The following is a 16,938-nucleotide window of genomic DNA, read 5'->3' as shown; positions in this document are numbered from 1 at the left end:
ACTAAACCTGCTTAGTCTTATTAGCAGTCTGGGTTCATGCTGTGGGGTTGAACTAAGGGTTCCGGAAGAATTCAAAGAATTCTCCTACAGTTAAGGAGAAAAGGCAGAACGGACTTCCAGGTGAGATGTCAAAGGCAAGTCACACTGCCTTACTGAGGTAACAAGCAGAGTTTCAAATACAGAAAAAATCAACCCAATTCCCAGGCTTTCCTGAAGGAATTTTGACAGAACATGGCCTTGATAATGGAATGTAAATATTTGACTATTTTTGCAATAGTAATTTTAAGTGTGAAAGTCTGTCAAAAAAATCAGTGACAATCCTTACACAACAGCTCACCATCCCACCTCTCATCAGTATTAGGTGATTATAATACCTATCCAGATCTTCACTTCCATTCATAGCAAACTTCTCAGGCATTCACCACCGATGACAAGTGAGAAACAAACCATGCATATAACCAACTCCTACCGAAGTAACACACAGCGTGCCAGCACGGCGCAGTCGATTCAAATTTACACGCTGAATTTTAACAAGGGAATAACGTTCTTTTCAGAACTGCCTCAAAGGTTCTGAGAGATCGTTTTCAAGCACGGTATCTGCACACATTAGAAATTCAATCACTCAAAACAGACACACTGTGCCAGAGTCCCCGCACAGCCCGGCATGTCTGGATGCTCCCCAAACACAGAAGGGGCTCTGGAGTCCCCTCTTAACATCCATTTTTCAAAAGGCTGCTATTTATTTAAAAATAAAACAACAAAATAAAATAAAATCACAGAAAGAGGCATAAATAGTATTTACCCGCTGCTCAGTCCTCGAGCCGGCCAACCTGCCGGCCAGCAGAATGAGCTGTTGACAAAACACAGCCTCTATTTAAGTCGCAGGCTCCGGGCAGCGGCGGAGAGGAGCCGCCGGTCTCCCCCCGCGGCCCCGGGGGAGGGAGGCTGCCGGGCTCTGCTCCCGCACCGGCCCCGGCCCCGGCACCACCTGTCCCCTGTCCCCAGCCCCGCCGAGCCCCGGCCGAGCCCCGAGCCGCACGACACCGGGCGAGCAGCCGAGGGGCTCTCCCAAAATCCCGGCCACCGCGCTGGGTCCCGGCGGGGCTGCCAGCCTCCCCCTCCGCCCCTCCCGGCCGGCACCTCCCCGGGGCGGGCAGAGCGAGGGAGGGATGGAGGGAACATCCATCATCGCGCCCCTCGGGCCGCCCCCTCCCAGGTGCGAGCGGCCGGCGCAGTCCCGCACTCACCCGGCGCCGCCCGGCCGTGCCCTGAGGGGGCCGCATGCCGCGGGGGCGCGGGCGGTGCGCGGCGCGGCCCGGCCCAGCCCGGCTCAGCTCCGGCGGCAGCAGTGCGCAGCGCCGACAGGAAGGAGGGATGGAGCCGCGGAGGGAGGGAGGGAGGGAAGGAGGGAAAGAGAGGGAGGGAGGGAGGGAGGGATGGAGGAGCGGGGCTGGCGGGCTGCCCGCGGGAGGAGCCTGCGCCGCGCACCGCCCGCCGCCGCCCCCGGCCCTGCCCCGGGCACCGCCGCCTCCCGCCGCCCGGCACGGCCCGGTTCCGCCGGCCCGGCTGCCCGGAGCTGCGGCCCGAGGGGCGGGGGCCGTGGCCGAGGGGCGGGGGCCGTGGGCGGGGGCCGTGGCCGGGGGCCGGGGGCCGAGCGCCGGCGGGTGGCGGGTCCCCAGCGGGCCGTGGCGGGGGTGCCGCGGGGGGGGTGAGGGCGCGGATCTCATCTGAGCCTTTCGGGTTTTCTCTGCGACACGGTCAAATACCCTTTATAGAAAAGTACCTTGAACACTTCCAGCTCTGCCGGACCTCCGGGGTTGGACGCGGTGGGCCTGGCCCCACAGACCCAGGCGATTCTCGATTAATTTTATCTTTGTGTTTGCCACTAGTTTTTGAGGTCTGAGACTTGACCTCCAGCGTTTCTTTGAAGCCACAAGTGTTGCAAGTCAGCCTCTCTTTTAAATTAAACTTGAAATCCTCACAATCCCACAGTCTCAAGGGTCGGACAATTAAAAAAAAAAATATGCCGCGAGACCCATAAAATCAGAAGAGCTGGCAAGCCTGTGGCTCCTCTCTTGTGCCCCAGTTAACCACAAGAGAATGGGGAGAAAAAGTGAGTGCTAGATTTTCTTTGTATTTTTCTGCCTATATTTTTGTAATGAGATGTTCCAAATTGTTGTAGTTTGTTTGTCTCACAACCCAGATGACAGAGAGCTGCAAATACCTGCGTGGAATTCCTGGTCCAGGCTTGTGTCTGGTGATGGCTAAGTAGAAGGTTTCAGGTCCCCAAATACAGACTCTCCTGCCATCCTGCACATTACCTGCACATTGCACATGTGTTCACTTAGACTGCTAAGTGAACACAGGCTGTTCTGCAGAGAAGAAATCTGCCACTGTTCTATCTCCTTTCCAGCATTTTCACTTGTGCAAACAGAACTGAAGCTTCAGCAGACCAGCAAGATGCACGTGAGCCTTGTGATTCAGTCATGTATCGGATCAAGATATGTGACTTCAGATCTGTTCTACCTCAAGAATTACACTTGACTTCAGGCCTTGAACCCTGAGACACTTGTCTGTGTTTTGGCTTGTGTCATCTCAAGAGGAAGGACTGAGTCTCCTTATATACCTACCTATCATTCCTGGATTATTTTAAACCTGATTTGAAGAGAAGCCATGGGCTGTGAATCCCAAGCAGAACATTAATGCACATTGAAACACTCACAAAAACTCCAAGGATGGACAGACTTTAAGAAAAGACCCCTATTAGGGATCTTCTACTTAGTAGGTTTAAGCAGTTGCCTTTCCAGCACATCAGTCAGCCTTTCAGAGTACCAAATCTCTCCTCACTGGAAAGGATGTTGGATGGCTGATTCTGTGGTGAAGACTTCACTGCCAGTACAAAGAATTTTGATATTTCAGCTGCCTAAGAGCATTTTCCCATTAGTTCCCATTTTAGCCCAGAAGCCCTTCTACTTTCTTTCATGCAAAAGCAGCCAAATCACAAGGAAACTGGGAATACACATAGCACCACAAGGTTTGAGCGGAAGATGGACATTTCATTGTGCACACCTGTTCAAGGGAGGACTGCCTCTGTCTTTGTTTCCAGATCCATTAACTGGAGCCTGGTGCCCTCTCTAGAGTCTTAATTTAAGCTTCATGAGGATGTAGCATGCACTTCGTGCCATGGATGACACACACAAATGCAGGTTTCCAGCCATGAAAATGACACAAGAACTGCCTTTAAAAGGCAGTGAAAATGTTAAATGAGATTGTACCACCTTCCTTTTCTGCAGCTCATGTGTTTTCAACTTTTAATAAAGACGCACAGGCATCTCACTAGTCAGAAAACTGTGTACCATGTACGTGATACCATCAGTAGTTGCAGAGGACTTGGCAAATTTTCTAGATGACAAAACCAAGCAAGAGTAATTTTTACTATTTTCTATTTTTAATTAGCCAGATATCTTCCATGTATTTCACAGACATTTCATACAGGAGCTGTGTGTGTTTGAGGGTTTTTTAAGCAGAAAAGTGTGATTGTGAAATTAGAAGAGGCTTCCAGGACAAAACAGAGGTAGGGAAGGTTCCTGAAGTTGTTTTAGTGTTTTGATATTGTAATAATGAGTCAATTTTCAGTGACTCAGTTGGAAGTTGAGTTCAATTTACGACAAGTCTGTGTAGCACAAGTTTCAAGATGATAAGACTACAGATGGTTGGTATCAGTTATCTCCTTTTTTTATACAATGAAATATGTTAATTTTAATATAAACATCCCCTAGATAAACGAGTGGCCTAATTGTCCTGCTACTTCTGATCTACAGTAAATATGCTATGCATGCATCCAGTCTCATCATGACATCTTCTCCATAAAATATCATAGCTGTTATATTTTGTGAGGAAATTTATCTGCATAGAGTGCATACATGAAGACCATTTATTTTGTTTCCTGCCTTATCTCTGTTTTCCAGAAAACTGAAGGACAGATGCTGGAACGCACAACTGTGTCTTTATATAGTCAGTGTAGGATCTTGTCATTGATGTCAACAGCAGCAGGGCTGTGCCTTTCAACACTAATATTTTGGACATTGAGAGGGAGAGGTTTAAGTCTCTATGGAAAGTAGGTTAGGTTCAGTTTATCTTAGTAATACTAAGCCCTGAGATAGACTTAGAGAACAACAGATCTGCTGTCTACGTCAGAAAAAAGTTCCTGAGGCATGTAATTCCAAATGAAAGTGAGAAGTCCAGCTAGGACATTTTTATTAATGAGAGTTTCCTGGAGCCATTTAGTCTTGTGTTTAAGGGTGTGTTGGTTATTTATGGCAGAGAAAAGAAACGGATGTGTTGATGTTCTGGAACTTTTCCTTTGTGCATTGTTTCCCATTTCACAGTTGTATTTGGCACCCACTTTCCTCCAGCCAATAAAGAATATTAAAGAACTTCCTTTGCTGAGAAGTTGTGTGCACATTTTACAAACCATACAGTTTAACCAGAAATTGAAAGGTAGCACTTCTACCAGCGTTTACAGAAGCCAGAAATTGCAAATATATAGTATTGCCAGCAAAGGTCTGCCAGTGGTTGTTTTTATGGGCTATCTGTTCCTGTTTTCTTGAAAACAAAATTATATAATACAACCAACAAAGCAAATTTGGGTCTGACTGAATGTGTTCAGGAAGGCCAATAACAAAACTCAGATTGGCTGTGATAAACACAGGAGTAACCTCTGCTCATGCCAAGAATAACCTCGAGTACTGGGGATAGTTCATGTATTTTTGTGCACTTACAAAGCAACTGTTCTTTCCTATGAAGTCTCAGTGGAAGCATCTCTTGTTGACAAACTGACACAGAGCTTTTCTTGGAAATGAGGACACTGACCCCAGAGAAATAAACTCTTGGTAATTAATAATTTTCAAGTACAGAGCATTTTCTTCATCATTAAAGACCTATGCCTGTAAAACCAGGGACATGTTGGCAATATGTTGCTAAAAGGCTTCAAAAAATTCCCTGGTCTCTCTTGTCTGCAGGAAAACCATGTAGCCTATTGTGGTTTTTGTGTTTGCAGGGAGAAGCAATGAAGGACTTTGATCTACTGACCTGCACTAACTTTGATAGTGCCATGAATTTAAAAAGAAATAGAAAGAAAAATACTACTTGCCAAAACCAATTAAATTTAATGCGCTTACATTCCTTTCATTGGGAAAAAAAATCTACCTTGGATGCCTGGGAAATACATAGTGTTGAAATCCTGGATTCACTGCCAGTAATAGGACCCTTATTGTTGGCAGTGAAAGTAAAGCTTCTCCCATGCATTACAGAGGTGATAGGAGATGGATTACATTGCAACATGTTGCCAAGTGCCAAGATCTTTGTGTCTAACCGGGCAGTTTGTGTAGGATGGAGGATGAGGGTACCAACTGCTGAGTCTTCACTGAGTACCTTGTGTCTATCTTCTCTGGCAGCTACAAACAATTATTTTGAACAGATCTTTTGTATCTTCCTGAGTCAAGCAGCCGTGCAATGATCTTGCATCAGACCTTTCCTTGCCTTACTCTACAGAACTTTTGGAAAAGTGTCTGCCCATCACCTTATATCCTCATTTTCACATCTTTAAGACTACTGTCTGCCTTCCTGTTGTGAAGATGTCATCTGAGCTCATGTTATCAGACCACAGTTTTGGGAGGGTGGTGAGTAGCCTATGCTAAGGGAACTGATCTTTTGGTCTTACCTTGTGATCTTGATATAACCAGCACATTCCTCACCATTCCTCCATTTGAGTACAGTAGTTCATGCTGATTCATGTCCAGTAATGCTTATGCTTTCCACTCATCCTCTAGTGTGGGTTCTGATGTTCCCACAAACATTTTCGTTTGTATTTCCTTCAACTAAGCCTTGATACCTCAGTTAAACATGTCTACAAGGGCTACAGTGAACTGGTGCCTTAGAAGGGACTTGGTGCTGAAGTTCCCCTGCTACAACAATCTCCATGCTCTAACCAATTAAAGCAGGCCTGCTTTTCAATCTAAGCACTTGTGGTATCCTGCAGGTGGTTATTATACTGCCTTGTAAAGTACAGCACATGCTTAATCATCACCTTGGATGCATCATATTGCTGAGTCTAATACAGTAGCATGAGACAGTTGTTGAGACAGTGATAGGACACAGAATTGATTATTGGGAAGGAATAAAGCTAAATATACGTTTTTGAAGAAACACCAACAAATGGTAACAATCTTGCTGATTGTGGAAGAGTTGGAGTAATCAGTCGTAGAACTAAGATTTATAGATATTAAATTGAAGAGGCATATTTTGTACAGTAGTGGAAGGCCTTAATTACATAAGAAAAAGGAGGATTTGAGAGTCAGAAGCAATTTAGATTTGTAATAGCCAGAGGAACACAGAAATCTGAAAATAAAAGATACCAAGAACATCTCAGACATTCATATGCTTGTAATTTTACAAGACCCTTCACTAGTTCCCTGACAGCAGCATATCACATTCCAACATCCTGTCATGTTCTGTGCAAATTTCAACTATGTTCCTTATTTCGCAACTCTTTGTCACTGTTGTGTTGGCTCTTTTTCCAGTGCAGTGCCTTTCCCGTCAGTCACACTTTTCTGATCACGAATTTATCACCTAGCATTGCCATGCTTTATCTATTTTTAAGAGATCTCACCGAGAAATGCCTTCTGCACTACGAGGCTTAGTAAGTTGTTGCTTCAGATTTTCTGTGCATCAGTCCATGGCCTGAACATGTCTGATGAATGTTGGATGAATTTGAAGTACTCTAAGCTGTTATGAACTTTAGATGCACTCCAGAGCTGATCTCCACATCAACAGGAGCCATTCAACCAGAATTCATGTAAATTCAAGCTGAGCTGCCAGTTTCAGTGAATCCCAAGTAAGTCGCTAGAATTTTCAAAATTCTCCTTGCACATAGCTTCCAGGCAGCAACACCCTCTCCTCACATTGGACTGTATCCAGGGAAAGAAATATGACTTCTCCAGCACTATCCTTGGACAGAGCTGTTAGCCCACTCACTGCTTGGAAGCAAACTTCTATGCATGAGCATAGAAATAGACAAAGAGCTCAGCTAGAGAAGAGGTAAAGATATGTAACAAATTCTGGGCCCAACTTAAATACTGGCTTTTTTGTTTGTGTTTCATTTATCCTTGTTAACCACAAGTTCTCTTGTAGGCTAATAAAAGGTCTGCATTTGAGCACAAAGAGAAATGCTAACTTTAGTAAAGCAGGTAATTCCAGCATGTTTGGAAGTCGGGTTGAAAGAAGTTTTCATAAAAGCAGGCAATTGTTTACATGAGGTTAATTTTTGCAGCAAATTCTGTATCTATTCTAGGAGTTTCCATCAAGGTGGACCTATTTTTGTTCCCAGCTTTGTTTTTATTATTGTACAAAAATAACTCTATAATGGCATACAATTCTAACCTAGTATCAACTTAATATCTGTGAGCATCCTTATATCCTGCCATCTGGTGTAACAAGCACTTTTGTTTTCAGTAGTTTGAAGACTAATGGCAATTTTAATTTGCTTCTGCATAATCTGGTAAAGCCAAAGGAGCTTCAGAGCTGCAAGACTGAGCTTCTTCAGGCAGAGAACAATTTTCTGCAAAACACTTTAGAATACATGTGGACAGGAGTGGAGACAACAGAATTGTATGTACATGTTGAAAATTGTGTGACTTAGCATGCTTTGTCTTGTTCCCATTCTTGGCCAAGAATGGGAACAAGATTGGATGTCTAGGCAGCTTCATTCCCCACTGGGGTCCCATGAGATGCAGAACAACCAGGGGTCACAGAACCACATTTGTCAGCACTGAGCTAAAATGGATTCATATTCACACTTGTCTCTGTTCTGCCCTTCCTTTTCTGAAACACAGCTCACCGAGAGGCTGCAAAGAACGTTCTTCAGACAGGTGCTGCGAGTGCATGAGGCACAGGCTCATGCATGTTAATAAGTTGATGCATGTGTTGGCCTAGATTAGGGTTTGGCAGGTACATTTTCTGCTGTCAGTATGAACTTCAGCATCCATCATATGTCTCTTATTCTGTGATCTTGCATAGTGTTAACATAATGCTTTGTGTACATCCACGCAGTAACACAGATTGAGGAAACAATCACATCCCTTTTTTCATCTTTTTTCTCTTTTTTTCTTTCTTTCTTTCTTTTTTTTTTTTTCCTTTCTTTTTTTTTTTTTTTTTTCCTTTTTTCAGAGTGGTGGGGGTTTTTTTGTTTGTTTTGGTTTAGTTTTTGTTTTGTTTTTTAATTAACCTCCCCTCAATTTACTTTTTAACTGAATAGATTTCCTTCTGTGAGCTACACCGAGTGCAAACATCGAGCCTCTGGAAGGCTGGTAGGAGGTAGGAATAAACAGCCAAGGGCAAAGATTAAATGACTATAGGGCTGGAATTAACAAGGGCAGAAGCTGAAGGAGCACTCCTGCTGTGTGTCAAACCGCAGTCCTGGGCTCTAGGCTGACCTTAATCTGGTGGAGGTGATGAATTCAAACTTCACCTTATGCCTTAGCGATTAGGCTGGAATATTTCAGGCACAGCAAGCACACTTTCAATAGCCAGGATGAACTGATAGTAGGAACCTGAAGTAAAAAGGGAACTTGCCTTCTGTCCATTGTCTGAAGCACCATAGTTGAGGGAAGTGAGTTGTGTCCCTAGTTGCAAAGATCATCTGGACTCTGCTCTTTGTGAGCCTGCATCTGAGCATGACAGCAGTGCTCACCATCCACAATACTCTATTATCAACTCGCGTGGGTGCCCACTGAAACAGGGAAACTAGCTTGCTTGGGAGGAGTACCTGACTCTGAGGAGAACATACATGCCAGAAACTTTTTTAAAAGGAATTATTGCTCCTAACTGCAATTTTAGAGGTAGTTCAGTGTACGATGTGCTGGCTGTTGCAATCTCTAAGTACTGAATCCCCCATCAGCCTGTGCCTGTATCCTATTTAATGCATGGGGCTGCTGTGAAGTGCAGCCTGGGGCTGAACATGCTGAGTTATAGACACTGCAGCACTTGGCATTTTGATGTTCCTCATACAGGAGGAAGCTAGGATAGGCTGCTAGCTCTCCTTCACTTTAATGAAAATTGCAAGCTTAAAAGTCAAGGTCCTGACACACTCTCTGTTGAACCTGAAATGTATAATAAAAAATCCACACAGGCATCTAGTGGACAGGGGAAAAGGCTCACAGGAAGCAACCTGCTGAGCACAGAGCACTTGTTCTAGCCAAAAGGAAATTCCTGTTGTTTCATTTGTTTTCTCAGTTTTGCTTTCCTCTACAGAGCACTGTAAGCTGAGGTTTTGTTGTCTTTCGACTTTTGTGTACCAACAAGCAGCAATTCTACCATGCCTTGTTCCAGACCCCTGGTCTTACATGCAGTCTTCCCTCTCATGCCTGCAGCTGGCAAAACTGATGCCAAGGAGGACTCTGAAAGTTTAAGCTTTAGAATATACACATTGTGTGAAGTCACATTTAGACAGAGTCTCTTCTGGCTTTGGACATGATAGTATTGACATCAATCTTTTGTGTCACGTCTTGCCCTAACTACTCAACAGTTCTACTCAAGCCTCACTTAATTGCCCTGAAACCCTCTCTTGGATTTAAGCACCAGGGAATTTTTTTTCTCCATAGCCACAATGGAGAAACAACAAATGACATCATAAATGTACATACCGGGTTTAAAGGCTTGATTGGGAAGTGGAGGAGCTGGAGTGCAATGGGAAGGGGTACTCCAGAGGCTTTTCCGTGCCCCCAGGGTGCTCTGGCCGCCTCCTTAGGCTAGAGGGCACTGTCCACTCTGATTTTGAGGCATGGACATCCCTTTAGAAGCAACAGGGAAGCAGTGGAGACAGAAAGGACTGAAGCAGGAGTGAAGGTGGTTGTGCAAGCAGCTGTGCCCGGGTAGGGAGCGGGAGGTGCAAACTTCTAGTCCCTGCTCCAGGGCATGCTTTTTTTTTCTTTCTTTCTGTTTTTTTTTTTTTTTTTTTTTTTTTTTTTTTTTTTTTTTTTTTTTTTCTGTTGTATTCGGGTGCAGAAACCGTGCGTCTTTCACGCAGAACGGTGAGGCTTTCTCAGAAAGCTGGGAAGAAACTTGTATTTGCCCGTAACAGTCACACTGTGATTCACCCTGTCCCTTATTACAGGCAGCAACCTTGACAACTCTCTTGTGCAATCCTACCACTTTCCCGGACTTCACGAGAACACAAGCCTTTGTGTTGAGCTATTTCAGAATGGCCTGACTCCTCCCACCCGCAGATGAGAAAGTCTGGGCAGAAAGACTTGCTGAAACCCCTACATCTTCGACACTAACGTAAGCTGTGCCATTAACATGTTTTCTTTTGATGTCCAAGTGGTAAAAGCTTCTCCCCAGCCCTTCCCACATCCAGAGGAGGCAGGAGTTAACAGTAGCCATGGGTGTGTGCCAACCAAAGCTGCGCAGCAGTGGGGAAAGGTGATTCTCGGGAATTAAGGGCTGGGTTATTCTGTTTCCAGCTGGGAATACAGAGCAGCACTGTCCTGCAGTGATAGCAGAGCAAGCATCTCACAGCTCTAGTGCCTACAACCCCAGACAGAGGCTCTGGTATGAGGAGATAAGCTTATGTGCTGCACAGATGACAGTGGTTGCATAAATCATTGCTTTTTTTTGGCAAGAAGTGGTTGCCAGAGAGACTGCAGGCTGCTGTTATTGCACATGGATGTGAAGTCTGTTTTGGTAGTGCAACTGGCTCCGACTCCAGAAAGAGGGAGTGTACCAAAGGCTTCAGGGGGAATTTGTACCAGTTGGCCTGTGAGATAGGTTCTCACAGCTGGTAAGAAGTACAACAATAACTTTGCTTCCAAAGGGAGCTACTCAGCACAGTCTCAGATTGACCCAGAAACAAGCATTTCAGTTTTAGAAGGGAAAATCTGTGGGGAGTCACACTTTAAACACTAAAAAATGTTACTTTTGCTAACTACTACAACTGTCTCTGCAAATACCTCCCTATTTCTCTCCTTGTTTTGGTTGGATAGGTTTTTTTCTTTCTTGTTCTCCCTTCCTCTCTCCTTTGCTCTTTTATTTCATTATTCTGAAGCTGGTTAAAAGCTACTCTAGCACTTTCTTACAAAGGTGCAAGTGTGATGCTAGTATCATAGAAATTTCCAGGGAGCTAGCCCTCATTCTATCCTGCAGCAATCATTGACCATATGTGATGCTATTCTTACCTTTTGAGATAAACCACAAGCTGCAGAACCAACCCACTAAATAGCCTCCCAGAGATGCCTTATTTTCTCTTCTAATTTCAGCACTGTACAGAGAAATAACTTTCACAGGAAATCTCTGTACTAGAAACAAATGGAAAGCATGGCAATCTAAAGATTAGAGAGGAAGGTTATCTTTGTGTTTAGCTAGTAATTTGCAGCTTGGAAAGATAAAGCTAAATGTTATTAAGGGACATAAACCAGCTCCATATTTACTAGCATGTATGTTTATTATCAGATCTGGCCAGGCAAAGTGACAAATTCCTTGTCTTTGATGTATTCAGGAACATATTAGGCCTGTGCAAACCTTTGCTGTCAATTTTAGTGGGAAAAGAACTCTATACCATTAGACCTATACCTTCACAAAACTTTTCCTGAAAAAGATGAACAGAGCAGAGAGAATAACTGTAGTGACATTATCACTAGAAAAATTGTTACTTTACCACTATGACTTTTTTTTCCGACTAATCTTATTCTGAAAAGCCAATTAATGATGTTTAAAGTGTGTGTGTTAATGTTTGCTTTGGAAACAAATGTAATTAAAACATCATTTGAGATTTTGCAATTTTGTTTTTGAAATTAGTACAACACCTGAATAATATTTGCAAGTTTCAAAACTGCTAAAGTTTGATTTTTCTTCAGGAGGGGTTTTATGCATGAAAACTAACTTTGTTAGTCAAAAGAACAACAGTATTGAGCAGCTTCTGAATAATCTTGATAAAATTGTAATAATTGCTTATCAATTTATATCCAAAATGCAATCAATATCCAAATTTCACATATCACTGCTGTTAAAAAACTTAGTTTTCTTTTCGTTCCAGGCTGGTAAACTTTCTGTATTGTTTTGATTTATTATTATAAAAGTATTTAGTTTGGTTTTACAAAACTCAGAAAGAGATGCAACAAATGCTCTACCAAGGGACTATATTCCACAACATTTTACTTTTCTAGGCTATGTTTTTTGTGACCCTCAGAATCTCCTATTTAGGCCTAATAAGTTCTGAAGAATGAACCTATAACATCTAAAATAATACAAAATTTTTTAGATAATGAAGAATCTGCGACATTCTATGAACAGAAGAGGACCTCCATGACACTATTTTTACATGACTCCTTCATCCAGCAAAATCCAAGGTCTCAATGGCTTCTGAAAACCAAGAGAGGTTATGCAGATCCAGACCTAGAGAAAAGAAAACATGCAGAGCTGCCTTAGGCAGCTGTTTCTACCTCCCTGATGCTCTTTGGAGTGTGAGCCCCTTGACTTGGTTTTGATGACAGGTGCTTGGAATGTCTACAAAGTACATCTTTTGGCACTGATCTCTCAGGTTTGCAAAAGACATATAAAATACTGTGTTCTTGGTTTCCCAGTGAAGTCACAGGACTGTCTTGAGTGTTCCAGTATCCTTAAGAAATTTACCCATTTTCCCACTGCTTCAGAATAATGAAACTGAAGCAAATATTTGTCCAGGGAATGTGTGAGTCTATTGGTATTCTGTAAAAAAACTAGGAAAAAGTGTTTTCCCTACCCCAAACTTTTGCTAGGAGGACTTTTCTGATACATATTTGTGAAGGTCTGCATAGCCAACAAACAAATAAATGAGCAGGAAGAGAAAGTAGCATGGAAAAAGGAGAAGTCACTGCAGAAGCGCTTGTCATGAGCAGTAGAAAGTTAGATGAGAGGTCCTATGAGTGCTGGCTGAAAGAAACAGGGACTTAGGAGCAGTGAGGAGAAACCAACTGTTAGAGGCTGATGTACTCAGGAATACAGGTTTACTGATGTCTTTGCATGTAAACTAGGGTACATCACAAAAGGTTTGACTCTGTCACTACCACCTTCTCTGAATATGAATCAGCTACAACAGCCTAAATTTTGTTAGTTGCTCAAATGAAGTGGGAGACCCAAGAGGAAATATTACCTGTAGAGCTATGAAAAACTACCAGGAATGATAGGATACATGAATCTTAGGAATATCCTAGATGCAAAGTATAACTCCTGAACATTAAACATGTGCTCAATGTCATGTTTTGCTTTCAACCTGAATGATTACTCTGACACCCAAAGAGTTGGCAACTGAACTGAAAACTTAAATACAGAGTGCCCAGTCTTCATCTACAAGTAAGTTTGTATAAGCTGTTTTGAAGAGATTTTGGAGTTTTGCTCTGTTTCACTCAAATGATTTAGAAATGGCAGCATATATGATATGAGAAGTAATTTTCACAATTTCTGTATTGGGAACAATAATTGGAAAGCATGGGGCTGTAGTGGTTGAGCTGCAAAGGTGAAAGATTACTCACAGGACAGTGGCCACAGATTTACAATCCAGTGATTACTGAGTTCTGGCATGAAATATTGTTGTGCTTTTGCCACTGAGCTCAGCCAAACAGGATAATCACTGTAAAGACAAGAAGATAAATTTTAAAATTGATGAGCTCTCACTGCTGATTTTTGTTTCTGCAATCTCAAACCAACAGTTTTGAGTTGAGATCCCCCTTCTGAAATAATGCGCTTAAACAAGAAAACGAAGCAAAAAAACCCACCAGAGGGTGAGTAAAAGAGAGACAAACACACCCAAATGTACCTGTCACCAACTTCTGAATACAACTGTTTTCATCCTATAACAAAGAAAATGTATTTGAAAATAATTTTAAACAATAATCAAATGTCCATATTCTGTTACAGAAACTGTCAAGATCTTGATGTACCTCTGGAAGTTTCAGTGCAGAAAGAAGGCTAAAAATCATCTGTAAGAATGAACTGAGGTGCTTTGGCCAGCTTTTCTTTTCTTTTCTTTTCTTTTCTTTTCTTTTCTTTTCTTTTCTTTTCTTTTCTTTTCTTTTCTGCAATAATCCTACTTTTTATGTCTTCTGCTTGTGATTTTTCAAGAACACATTGCAACAGACTTCTCTGAGTGGCATAATTTGATAATTATAGACTTGAGCATTAAGTATTTAGTGATCTCTTATAATTTTCATTGGAGTCAAATAAAGAAATGCACTGGTGATTTTCATAGATAAAGGCTTAGAATAAGATCACAAGTTTTGAATGATTTCATATTTAATAACACAGACAGGTGCCAGCTTGAATGTCTGAAAAGCCACATGTGAAGATATGCAAAAAAATGCCTTTTAAAGATACTCATATTATACATGAAGATTATCAGCAAGATTGTTAAGCCAAAAGGTTTATTAAATTATGCTTTCATTGTTTAGTTCCTATTAAAAATAGAAGTCTAGAGCATATTTCATTAAAGTCTATCAACTCACACAAAAATGACAATGATAATATGACCTCAAACTTTTGAGGGGATGAAAAACCTTTTCTGAAGTCCTTGATCTAAAAATTGGGAGCTGTTAAAAGGTCATTTGTTTGAGAGATGATGCTTGCTGCAACAGATGGAACCTCCCAAGGAAGCCTGAGTATATTCAAAAGCTTCTGAATGATTCCAGTAAAAGTCCTTGTACAGAAAGTTCCAGCTCACTTCTTGTTTACTTGGTTAGCTGCTGTAGAGGAGTCACATAGGATTTCCCTAACAAATCACATGTTCTCATATTGCAGCATCCTTGAGCCAAATGCATAGAAAACCTTGGGTAACCTTTTCTTCTTCAATATACACAGGGAGACATAATCTGTTTTCAACATTTTTGGCCTCTGCATTACATAGACAATGGCCAAATAATGACCTATTTCAGAATATTTCCTCTTGCACTCTAAAGAGTATCTGTATAATTTTCTGTCAGTCTCATCCTTAACAAACTGGAATTTATAAGTAAGAGGGTCATACATGTGTAGTAACATATCATGAATGTAGGTTTACAATTTTGAGTATTAGTTCACAGGAAATTACTCTGTTCCAGATGCTGTGAGCTATTTTCTTGTGCCTATTGAGAGACAAACAGAACTGAGGCTGGAAGAGGCTTTGAAAGAGTTTTTGGAAAGTCTGGGTTCCAATATCTTCTTTCTTAGGCGCTTCAAAGTCACACATGGCCTCGCCCTTGAGCATTTGGCTTTCATAATTAATTCTCTGAGCACTGAGTGCAAGTGCCTTCAGTCAGTGTTCTTATTGCAAAAGATGCCTAAAGATAGCCAATACAAAACCAGAATAACATGGATTTCTCCAGATTCTTACTAGAATGTGTTAAGTTGAATATTTGTCAGGAGAAGGGAAGATCTGAATTCTAACCCCTGCTCCAAGGACTGTGCCCTGAATCCACCCACTTTAACATAAATAGCCCCTTAAGCAGGACCAAAAACCAGGGTTCCATTAGTCTATGAAAGTGCAACAATTACTGAATTACTGCTGTCTTTTTCCTGGTTGGTGAGACCTGAAGGCTTTCTATAGAATGACTTGGCTTTCACAGATGGGGTGAAAAAAGACATTGATTGCCTGTGTCACAACCATTGTTTAAGGAATACCTGCCCTGGATATGCAGTTTCCTATCAAATGTGTAGAACACTTTAGGTCACTGGTTTCTTTACAGTTTACACGAAAGAGAGCTGCACTTACACTTCAAAGTACTTCATGGCATTGAAAATATAGTATGTATCCTGACTAATCATAATACATATATAATTTCCAGTTCACATTGTCTTGCTGACTTGTGCAGAAAAATTTATATAGGCTTTCCTCTAATGTCTGTGAAAGATTTTCATTCCCCATGTAGAGAGAAGGGATAGCACACTCATGGCTCAGGAGGTGAGTCAAATAGGAGAGAAGGTGATAAGAATTTCTACTGATGTTTAGGGGCACTAGATTTTTTCATACTGTTTATTTATTTTTACTGATGTCATCCTCACTAACTTGTGTTCGTATCACATGTAAACCAGAACCCACTTAAGTGAAATTTATTCATTTTAGAAGACTGTTATGACAGATTTTTTATTTTCTTCGTTTTCTACAGAGTAATTCAGAAAATATTTTATGTTAATGATGGCTTTCTCACCAGTCTTCTTCCACAGAAGGTATTGACTCCATTGACACCACAATAACATTGATATTGATAAAATATGTCTTTAAGAACAACAACCATTCCCTCCAGGATTTCATGTTAATGCTAAAAGCTTTGTCAAATCATTGTCATGGAAAAGCTACCTTTGAATCCAGTGGGGTTTGGATCAGTTCCTTGGACTCTGAGGCCAAACAGCTTTCTTCACTAACATAGATCCATTATTTTGGACAAGTACCTGCAGAGAAGGTATGATATGTTCTCAGTAGGTGACAAAAGTTGCACAAAGAAAAATTTTAGTGATTCAGTGATGATAACAGCCTAAATAACCAGCCTGTGGCCATACTAGGGATCAGGGTTGTCTGATGCAAACTAGACATCTAATTCTTATGAAACAAATAGAATATTTACTCCATCATACTGTACCTTGAAATACAACTAGAAGAAAAGCTCTAAATTATAAAAAAAATATACTGGAAAATATTCCTTCTCTTCAAAGAATACTTTGCAGCCCAGGTCAGTAGTTCAGACCTCATTTCCAAGATGATCTGTGCAAGCTTTCAGTAGTACACATCCTTCTCACATTTGTACAGCACTGAAGAGTTAATGTCTTCAGTAGCTTTTCCATTTTTGCAAAGCATAAACTTTGCAAAAACACAGAATTTTGTTTAAATAATGTGTTTAGTTCTCCTAACCATCAGAAATTAAAGGTTTTGGAAATCATGTT

The 16,938-nt window shown here is 41.7% G+C and overlaps 1 protein-coding gene and 1 long non-coding RNA gene across 5 annotated transcripts in view; one reads left to right on the top strand and one right to left on the bottom strand.

Annotated features, from left to right (window-relative positions):
• LIFR (LIF receptor subunit alpha) overlaps positions 1-16,938 on the bottom strand; it is an 88,695-nt gene that overhangs the window by 53,503 nt on the left and 18,254 nt on the right. For 3 of the 4 annotated variants that reach the window (XM_083883311.1, XM_083883309.1, XM_083883310.1), the window contains 2 exons: positions 16,358-16,449; positions 13,563-13,660 (listed from right to left, as the gene is read on the bottom strand). The gene's annotated coding sequence lies outside the window, so the exon portion shown is untranslated. Of the gene's footprint in view, positions 1-802; positions 828-13,562; positions 13,661-16,357; positions 16,450-16,938 lie in introns of those variants that run through there. The other variant, XM_083883312.1, reaches the window with a different exon arrangement.
• Positions 1,709-8,306, top strand: LOC310922629. The gene is made up of 2 exons (XR_014592457.1): positions 1,709-2,113; positions 2,204-8,306. It is a non-coding gene; the product is annotated as an uncharacterized lncRNA (long non-coding RNA).

Source organism: Zosterops lateralis (genome assembly GCF_965231275.1).
Source record: "Zosterops lateralis genome assembly, chromosome: Z".
Classification (NCBI taxonomy): Eukaryota; Metazoa; Chordata; class Aves; order Passeriformes; family Zosteropidae; genus Zosterops; species Zosterops lateralis.
Note: the sequence above shows the minus strand (reverse complement) of the source record. Positions and strands in the feature narration are given on the sequence as shown.